The sequence below is a fragment of the Oreochromis aureus genome, linkage group 5, assembly GCF_013358895.1.
Source record: "Oreochromis aureus strain Israel breed Guangdong linkage group 5, ZZ_aureus, whole genome shotgun sequence".
Taxonomy (NCBI): Eukaryota; Metazoa; Chordata; class Actinopteri; order Cichliformes; family Cichlidae; genus Oreochromis; species Oreochromis aureus.
In genome coordinates, this window is record NC_052946.1 from 10423579 (window position 1) to 10433857 (window position 10279).

Sequence of the window (10279 nt, forward strand, 5' to 3'; positions counted from 1 at the left end):
GGACGCCATAACACAGCCGTAAAATAGCCCCGTTAAAGCAGTTTGTTACAAACCGAGTTAACACAACCGCCCCAGCACCTTTAGCAGTCACTGTAGCAGACTGGTTTGGCAAATGGCGCAAAAAAAGATCAGTCAGATTTTCTACAATAACCTGTTCTGACATGAACACGATGGAGTTTTACAGTAACATGTCACTTATCACTGAGAGTGCTCTGGTCCGCTTCTAACCTGACAGGGCATGAATGCTAACATTTTCGTTTTGAGCTAATTCCCACAGTCAGTTCCAGGAGGACCTTTGGTCACGTGTGTCAAGTGAATTCATTTTTTCATGACTGTATTCAGAAACCAGGTCTGTAGAAGGTCAGTATTTACATTAAAACATTTTATTTAACTTTTTAAATGTCATTGTAGTCATCACAAAAAAAGCAGTCAGACAACACAAGCACTTTCACTTTGAAGTATTGTCTTGTTGTTGTTTGCTTTGACAAAATTTCATGTAATTTGAGGACTAGCGAACCTGAAATGATACGCTTGGTTATTGCATTAGCATTAAAGGCTAAAAGACGCTGTATAACAGTATCCAGACAAATCAGTGGCAGTGCACCATATACAGGAAGAAAAGCACATTTCCTTTAATTTTAAGCCAGTGAAAAGTCAACCTCTGTGATGAGTGTGAGAAATTAGCTCAGTGTTACCCAACAGCAGTGAAAAGTATTAGTCAAGCTAGCCGCTAGCTGTTGGGTATGATCAAGCTAGTGTTCATACCCAACAGCAGAAACCAGGAGTGTGATGCAAATAGCAACTGTGTGTATTGTTCCTTATGATTGTTTGAATTTGATTGTGTGATTTAGCATTTTATGAACTCTTAATATTAAATATTAATATTCATTTGTTTAATTTGCAGATCATGGAAGCAGTTCTCACCCATTACTGGTGTGTAACTGCTTTTCTTCACACCTCCATTTATAAAGTTATCACCCCTCAATCGGCAGCCACATTATTCACACATTTCACCTTCTGCTTCATTGTGATTGCTTTCCTTATACCTGACTTCATCACCAGGCAGAATGTTTTCTAAGCCAGAGGATAACAAGCTAAGCCTGTGTTTGCCTTATTGTCAGAGCACAAACACTGCTAATACCAGTCCGGGTGCACTGCCATTGCTGCTGGGCCTCTCCCAGTGGGGCGTTGGGTAGACTTGTGTTGACAGTGGTGTTACTCTGGAAAGCCTGATGATTCACACACAGCGTTGTGCCAATCTGCGGGTCTCAACACACCAGCAGCGCATACGCCTCGCAGGCCAGCCGGTGGCTCGTTGCGCAACGACGGGACGCCAAAGACTTTCTTCAGTTGAGCAGGCTCACGACTAGAAAACAAAATCCAGTGGCTCTTTTTCTTGGCCACACACACATGCATTTATTGTGCAATATGCAATTCTCACTAGGACAGTATGAATCAGCACTTACTGGAGGACTAACCAAATAAATTCAGCTGCCTCTCAGCCTGCTCTACAGTAAATCTCTTGGCGTTTAAGCCTATTTATGGCTGTCAGTGGGTAAAAAAATGGACGTCAGCATTGTCTTCACCACTGTGACGGTTTTCGGTTAGGTCAAAAGTCAATAGGGATTTAGGGCATCAGTGGAGAGCAAATGTTGTTATCGCATCAGCCACTTTTTTAAGAACTGTATTTAGAGCTGTATCTCTCTTTGAGAGCAGCAATTGTGTCTGCTCAGCTTTTTTTCACGCTTGACACTCAAGCCCCTTGGTCCTCAGCGCAGTTGAGAGCCATGCCGACAGTTAGCACCTGTAATCCGAATAGCTGAGGTCACCTTTAGCACTTGGGACTACTTGTCCTCTTTGTCTTTCACATAAAGTCCCTCCCTCTCTTGTATCTGGTGTCTTTCTCTCTTCTCTCACCCTCTTTATCTGTCTTGTGTCAGATAAAAAAAACAAAAACAAGAATAAGAGTGGGAACCGGAGCTGATACAGGTGGTGAGAAGATGTGCGAGGTTCACCCCGAGTGAAACGTGAGAGAAGACCATTCAGATAGACCAGGGAAACTATTTTTCTCTAATGGCTTCCAGAGAAGGCAAACACCAACTAGTGCTGTCCAGATGTAATCTGTAGTCGCCGCTTTCTCGGCTTCTTTCAAAAATGAATATATTACCTTGTTTTACCAAAGTAGCTGGATAATTTGTTCCATTTCAGGGGGAGGGAGAGGGAGGCAGGCGACAGTCAGGCGAGCAGCCACACAGGTTCAGGCCTTGTTGGAGAGTATCACGTAGCTGCCTTTTATGACCTGCTTAACACCAGAGAGTTGAACACAGCCGTGTGTGGTGGAGTATATGACATGGTGTGAATGCAGCAGAGGTGAAACATGTAATAATAATTTTTTTTAAAAAGCCCACGTTCGTGTGTATAAAAGTAACAAGGCTGCATGGAAAGAGAGCGAGAGGTTTGTGTTTGTCTGCAGTAAATTACACTGACGCCTGCTTCTCTGGATCCAATGAAAGAAATTGTTTTCGCTACAACTTTCCACTGTTTAAAAGGGAAACACTATTGTGACTGTGCTCACGTGCCAAGGGAAAACCCTGATGCACGCTGTTTACTGGATACACAATTCTAAGATTTCAGACAGACGCTTTTGGGCAGAATAGGTCATTTGCATAACAGCGTGTGTTTGCCTCAACTACCCTCTGTCTCTCAAGACCATCACAAATTGCCAAACAGTATTTATCTTATGTATATAAGAGCTCCCCCCATCATGTAACGCGAGATAGCACATATGTCTCTGTTTAAAAGCCAATGAGTGTTCCCTAATGGGATATATGTGTGAGAAAACTGTAAGAAAAAGAAGCAGAAGCTTTATGTTTTTATGTGTGTGAGTCTAAGCCAGGAGAGGATAGGTGGTGAATATAAATGCAGGAGAAGAGGTGTGGGTGTTTATGGTTGAAAGAAAGAGGTTGAGGAAGAAAGTATAAAGGAGAGTCAGCAGAACAAGGAACATTTGTCCTGACAGAAACCAACAGGAGCCACCATTCAAACGCGGCTGTCTGTGAGTGTGTGTGCGTGTCATGTTTATCACTGCTGTTTATTATGTATGTCAGAGCCAATATGTTTATATGACTGCGCTTTGGCTCAGGACACTGATCCTCAATTCCTTGAAAGATCACTGGAAGGTCCCCCTGTGGACACTTGGCTCCAGCTTTTCAGAGGGAGGGGAATAACAATTGCCTCTGTGATATCTTCCACATGCACTCTGTGACGCTTTGCTCTTTTTTTGTCTCGCTATTTTGTGCCTCATCAGGCATGCTAGAGGTTGAGCGGTAGGGAAGAAGAAGAGAGAGAGAGAGAGAAAAGGGTGAAGGAAAGTGAGTGGGAGACCGGAAAAAGTGAGAGCTGATCCTGAGTTTCAGCGGAGAGTCGGCAGCTACGCAAACAGTGGATCAAGTTTGGGTTGGGGAGGGCGAGTGTGAGTTGGGGAGAGCGCCGAGCAGCTGAGGGAGAAAGGATGGATGGATGGATGTGGAGAGAGAAGAAGGGAGAGAGCGAGGCGCTCGGCAGAGCCACTCAGTCTAGACTCCAGATGTGCAGGCAGCAGCAGTGTGGCTGTTTTGGCCCCCACCAGGCTGCTCTGGGAGTATCCCCGGCACATGTCCCCACGCCGCCTGTAAATCACCCCAGCCAGGCCTCAGGCAACACTGCAGCCACAAAACCCCTCCGCCTGGACCCCCAAAACGGGCTGGCCAGCGACAGACAGACGCCGATCAGCCCACTGTGCCGCATTATTCCTGTAATAGTTTCCCTCGCTGCCTATGCGAGATAGAGAGGGCTCCAAGTTTGAAGCGTTACCACCCTTTTCCATGCGCACCTTTTTGCCCTTTCATTTTTATGTGCATGTTTGCATGTGTGTGTGTAGGTGTTCCCCTAAGCACAGATGATGCCCACCAATACACAGCTGCTTATAGATCAGAGAGGAATGCAGCTCTGTGTCATAAATGCTGCCGTCTCCCCTCATTTAGCCCCACCACAACTTGTCTGCTCGCTCTGCTCCCTAGTCTCACTGGCACCAGGGTATTCCTTCAATAGCACATAGCTTCCCATACTTCACATCCACTCCAACATCCACAGAGTGCGTTCACACAATTACAGATTCCTGCTGGATGGAAGTGTGTGTGTAATCCTTTCCCATCAGCGCTCAACACATAATTAGATGTTGGACTGGGAGGCCCAGCCCATATATAGTAAGCAATGCAGACCACAAACATGCAGTTAAATCCAGATTTCTTATTGTACTCTGTCAGACCAGAATGAGCTATTTTAAAGGAGAAACAAAGTCTTTCAGTGGGTCACCGGGCGGCGTTTATAACATCCAAGTCCAGGCGAGCAGGAACACAGCAGAAGGAGGAGGAGGCCTGTGTGTGTGTGTGTGTGTGTGTGTGTGTGTGTGTGTGTGTGTGTGTGTGTGTGTGTGTGTGTGTGTGTGTGTGTGTGTGTGTGTGTGTGTGAGAGTGTGTTTCCAAACCAATCCTGAGCTATTGTGCAAAGTGCTGAAGTCAACACTCAGCTGTTCAAACAGGTAGCATGGGAACATTGGAGCAGTGTTTAAGTTGATCAGGATCCTCTGAACAAACAGGTGAGCTAAAGAAAAAAATGTGGAGGATAGTGAATACATCTGTGTGTGTGTGTGTGTGTGTTTGTTTGTGCACACTCAGCCGTGACTGAGGCCATGTGAAAAGAGACCGTTTCCCCTCCTGTCCACTGTGTGTGTGTGTGTGTGTGTGTATGGGTGTGTGTGAACAGGTGAGCAGCCACTATTTTGTGTCCGACCAGTGGCAAGTGAAACACACAAATACACCTATTTACACACTCTCATGCAAACAAATCCCTACTGATCCTCTTCAACATAACACTGCGCACTCATGGTGAGATTCCAGGAGTGGCAGTGCTCACACGCTCTTTTCCTGGGAGACAGGAAGACACACATCACTCCAGCATGTGTGAGTCTATGCGCTTGCACTTCATGGTTGTTCAAACGTCTTGACTGAGCTGCTCATCGTCACTGGGATACAGAGTTAGGCGTCCCAGCATTGAGGGGCCAGAGTTTGAATAAGAAGCTGCAGGAAACAGCAGCTGACAGCGCGTGGAGTTCTCAAACATCTAAGGTTAACTAGACTTTAACCTCTGCGCCGTTGGATGAGAAAGCTGCTAAAACACAGCAAGGACCTCCGGCTGCACTGTCATCAGAAGCTCAGGCCTCATTAAACTATGAAGTGTGCAAGAATCAAACATATCAAGACGGTGAGAGTGATGATGCTATGTATGCTGCCCCAAACAGCCACAGAGATCAATTTAGAGTTAGCACCAATGCTTAAGTAACTTTCAACAATTCACCTGTTACAGTGTTCACCATTTATGTTTGCTGAGAAGTCTTGGTTATCAATAACTAGGGCAAACAATCAAAGACATGGGCTGAATTAAATGGTAAGTAATGGGAATGTATACTGCAAAAGTCTAGTCTTATTTACCACTCCAAGTTTATATTCACACAGACATATGTCGACTTATTCTATGCACACATTGGCTACTGCACACACTGACACATGGATGGATGCATCATGGGCAGTCTGGAGTTCAGTATGTTTTACATTTGACATGCAAACTGAAGGAGCCAACTTTGATTACTGGATGACCAGCTGTACCTCCTGAGCTACAGCCACTCCCAGTGAATTCATGGTTCCAAGCAAGAAGCAATCTCCAAGGCTGAGAAACAAAGATGAACTTGGTTCTGCCAAAGGTTTCTTCCTGTTTAAAGGGAGTTTTCCCTTTCCACTGTTGCCAAGTCCATGTTCAAAGGTGGTCGTTCGATTGTTGGGGTTTGTTAGGATCTATTACTGTAGGGTCTTTACCTTATAATACAAAGCACCTTGAGTCACCTGGTGCTGTGATTTGGCACTATATGAATTGAACTGAATTGAATTGAATTGAATTGAATTGAATTGAATTGAATTGAATTGAATTGTTAGCTGCGTCTGTGCAGGGACACAACTTGCGAACCAAGCTCGCTACTCTTACCATACAACTTACACAGGCAGAAGGTTGGTCCAAGGTTTATGTAATTACACTTTAGCTAGTAGTAGTTGACTTTCCAGAGGTTATATTTTTAAATAACATCATAGTTTCCATAACACACCAGAATTACCTGTTTCAATGATCAGTTGATTACTCATGAAGGATCACGACAGTGTGAGTTTAACCAACAACTTGAAATTATTCAGTGAGTTTTACAGCATTTAACTTGTGGTTTTGAGGAAAGTTTCTGAGAATGGCAGACACATTTTGAAAGCCTGCTAACTATTCTCAACAGCCTTCATTTTATACCACAAGAGGGCCACCTACACCATCTCACATCCTCTTGGGGTCCACAACAGATTCCTATCTGTGTCAGTGTGTATTTACATGAGTGTCAGTTAGCATGCATGCATGAGCAGTCCTGAGATGGGGGGATTGCAGGAGACAAGGCAGTCAGTCAGAGGGCCCTGGGCTCGCCTAGTTAATTAGTAACAGGGCCTAGGCCACAAACAAGCCAGCAGCAGCCGCCTGGCTAGCAGTCATCATGTGAAACGGCTGGAGGGGTGAACATCTCCCTGACGCAGCAGATAGAGCTGTTCAAAGAGCTTATCTCAGGCAGCCTGGCCTCCACTTATCTGATCTGATCTGACCCCAGCTCATGCGCCTCCTGTTATACTATGTTTCATCTGGTGTACCACGAGAAGGTCACTCCATACATTTAAGGGCCTTGCGTTTGTTGGAATCTGGTTATATAGTTAAATGCTTGGGTTGGATGTCAACCAGGCCGACGTGAGGTCACCAACAGTTGTAACATAGTAAAATGAAAGGGGGCAGGGGAGGGAGCTGCATATCTAATCAGCCAAAGGTAATGTTACTGTTACGACGCAATCTGAAATGGCTTAAGCATACATTCGCACAGTGATTTATGAAGTGATTTATGGGAATGTTACTCAGGCAAGCTCTGTGGCCTGAGTGGGAGTGTGTCGCTGTTTTAAGTGCTCAAAGTTGTACAAGAGAAATCTGGAGCGGTTTTAACTAAACGTGAGGGAAAAAAGAAATCAACAGCAAGTGAATAATAAAGACAAATAAAGAACTTGCTTCCCAACTAATATAGATAAATAAATATTCTGCATTATTTATCTTTATTAGGCTGCTGGTGTTGCTGAGTCTTTGTTTTTGTTTTCCCCACAAATCTGGAAAGTAATCAGTAATCTGTTCAAAATTACATTCTTCAAACAGCCCCCTGAGCTCAGCGTGAGTGTGTACTCATCCTGCAGGTGATCGTTTATTTTCTATTATATGCTAATAAGCAGTGTTGCATCTTTCAAATGAGCCACTGCACAGTAATTACGTACCCACTCTAAGCTTTTCTCTCTTGGCACCGGCTGGCTGTGGGCAGGGACGAACAATTCAGGCACAATTTAGCTACAATGCTGCAGTAATTGTTGTTGCCCACTGTCTCCCCCAGGGGTGACCCCTCACTTCCCGAAACACAAACACATGGAGATACAGATGCACACACTCACACACATTAGCACACAATGTTGACACAGCTTCAGCAGGGACAACCCCCCACCCCACTCTACACCATGACAACCCCCCCTTCCCCTCTTTTGCCTTCTTGATCCCTCATCCCACCGTCCCTCCCTGCACATGCACTCACACACACACATACACACACACACACTGCTGTTTGGTGGAGATCAGAAGCCCAGCTCAGAGGCCCCACACCTGGGCATGTTTGCGGAGGAAGCGGGCCCTGGGCGGGCTGCGCTCCATGCGCCTGTCGACTGGCTCCACCAAGTCTGGCCAGCTGTGCTCCTGGCCTGGCCTCGCGCTGTGGGGGCTGTGCAGCTGGGAAAGGCATGTTTCCCAAAAGAGGAGAAAAAAAAGGACAGGGAGGGGAGGAGGGAGAGAGAGGACACAGAGAAGAGAAAAAGAGAGGAAAAAAAGGGGCTTTAGGTTATTTCGAGCTCATTACACATTCATCCCTGAGCTCTTCTAAAGCATCTCCTTTTATATGGAGAAAAAAATTCAGGGCTAAGCTGGTTAATACCTTGGAAGTGCTGAGTTAATGATTAGATTTTTCTTATGGAATTACCAGCCAAGTTTCTATGATTTGAAGCAATCAATAGAAAACTTACATGCAAAGAATGATCTTGGCTCTCTTTTGTTGCAAAAGCTGTAGTATTTGTTGACATATTCTCATGAACAAAGATGACTCATATGAAGGATTCTTTGCCTTTTTCCTCCAGAATATTAGGCCAAGTACTAACACTATATATTCTGAAGAATAACGTCATCATTTTTGTAGACTTAAACATTTATTTTTGACAAAATGTAACTGTTATCAGTGTTTTATTGCAGTTTAATGAAATAAAGCATTTAATTTAAAGGAATCTGAATCCTAGATTTTGTTATTTGGCAGATATTCTAGCGGGATGTTACGCGTAGTGGATACAGTACACGCACTATAAACTTTCAGCAGTTTAAAGAGCTGACAAACAAGCTGTTGCAGCCTTTGCTGTTTCAGATGTCACTTCTTCCTGTGTGTGTACTTAGCCTGCTGCCATGTGGAGCTCCTCAAGGGCGACCTAGCCCAGCAGTAGCCTCAGGAAGTGAGGGATGTGTGAAGAGTCTGCAGTGTTCTTCTGTCACTCAGCACTCTAGGGAACAGCCGACCAAGCTGGGCCGGGCTAAGCCTGGAGGACCAGGGCCAGCGCACTGCAGAGCTGGGGGTTCCCCTTGGAATATGCCCAGAGCACAGGTCTTGTCTCGGGCAGGAGACACTGCCCTGCCCACCCTCATTCCCATGATCCTTTAGTGCTAGAAACTACATCACATAAATGAGGATTGATTGAGAATAACCACACCTATTGTTGTTTTTGTTGTTTACATAAATTAAAACCAGAAAATACCAGAAGTTTTGTATTAATTGTCCTCTTTTCGCTCTACTGGCATAGTTCAGATTCTGGACTCTGATCTTATCTGTGTAAGATGTTAACCAAGGACTTTTGAACCTTAAGTGGCTGCACTCATCAATAAGTATCCTTTGGGCTTGTTTGACTACACATTGAGTGTTCAGGTGAAACAACACTTGTTATCCAGTCCAACTATTTATTGCCCCTGCCCAGTCCTTCCCCTCAGCGAACCTCAAACATACAAGAGCCTCTGTGCAAACATAGGGAGGAATACACTAAATCCCATTTGTCCTTGCTGCAAGACATGGTGTCTGCTGAGACACGGTGGGTCTGCAAGGAGCCACATCAATCCAGTTCAAAGGCGATTCTCACAGTTTGGCCTCTCTGCAGAAGGATGACATACTGCTTCTTAGTGGACTGTAGCCCCCGGTTAGGTTAGATGTGTAGGAACCCTAAGATCCAACTAGGCCCTACTCCCTACTCCCTTCGGTCCTCTGGCCTGATCCTGGGCCTGCCATCCTGCTGTCACCAGTGGCCTCGGCGGCCAGATGGACGTACAGAGAGGAAGCAGCATAAGGTGGACATATGCTTGTGAAAAAAGGAAGGTGCTGTGACAGGAAGTTTATTTGTTCCCTTTGCTGGTAACATATGACCTCCAAAGATAAAAATGTTGCATTGCACGTATTGATTAAAAGGTGATGTTTTGCAGGATTGGGATACACCTAGAGCTCAGACAGAAAGGCATGAAACATCAAACTGCTGCCTGTTTCTGACTGTAAGCCTGCACTTGCTCACCTACTGAGTCCTCCTTCTTGCAGGCTGCCTGTGCACTTTCCTGTCTGCTCCATGACAGAAACCTGTTCATAGGTTTGGCGTACCGACTAGAGCCAGTCTCTGCTCGCTACCCAGGCCCGCAGACGTACACCCACTACATTCCTCCACTCGCAGCCAGAGGGGAGGGAGAGGTGCTAGATTAGGATAACATCAGTGCTAATGGACGGGACAACCTGGTGTGATATTGTAGGATATTTTCTCCAGATCAGCAGGTATAAACTGCTTCTTGTGCCTGGGTCTGAGATCATATGGCTGTATGATATCTGTTAGGTTAATTTAGCAGTAATGCTGGCCTTCGTAGGGTTTCTCCCTTAGAAGAATATCTATCTCTGGGGAATCAAATTCGCTTTGCATTTGAATCAAAATAAACCTGCAGCCTAGCAGAGTAAATGGAAAAACAGTACAGGGGGGAAGCTCTGGAGACACAGAAAGAAAGATAGAAAAAAATCCCT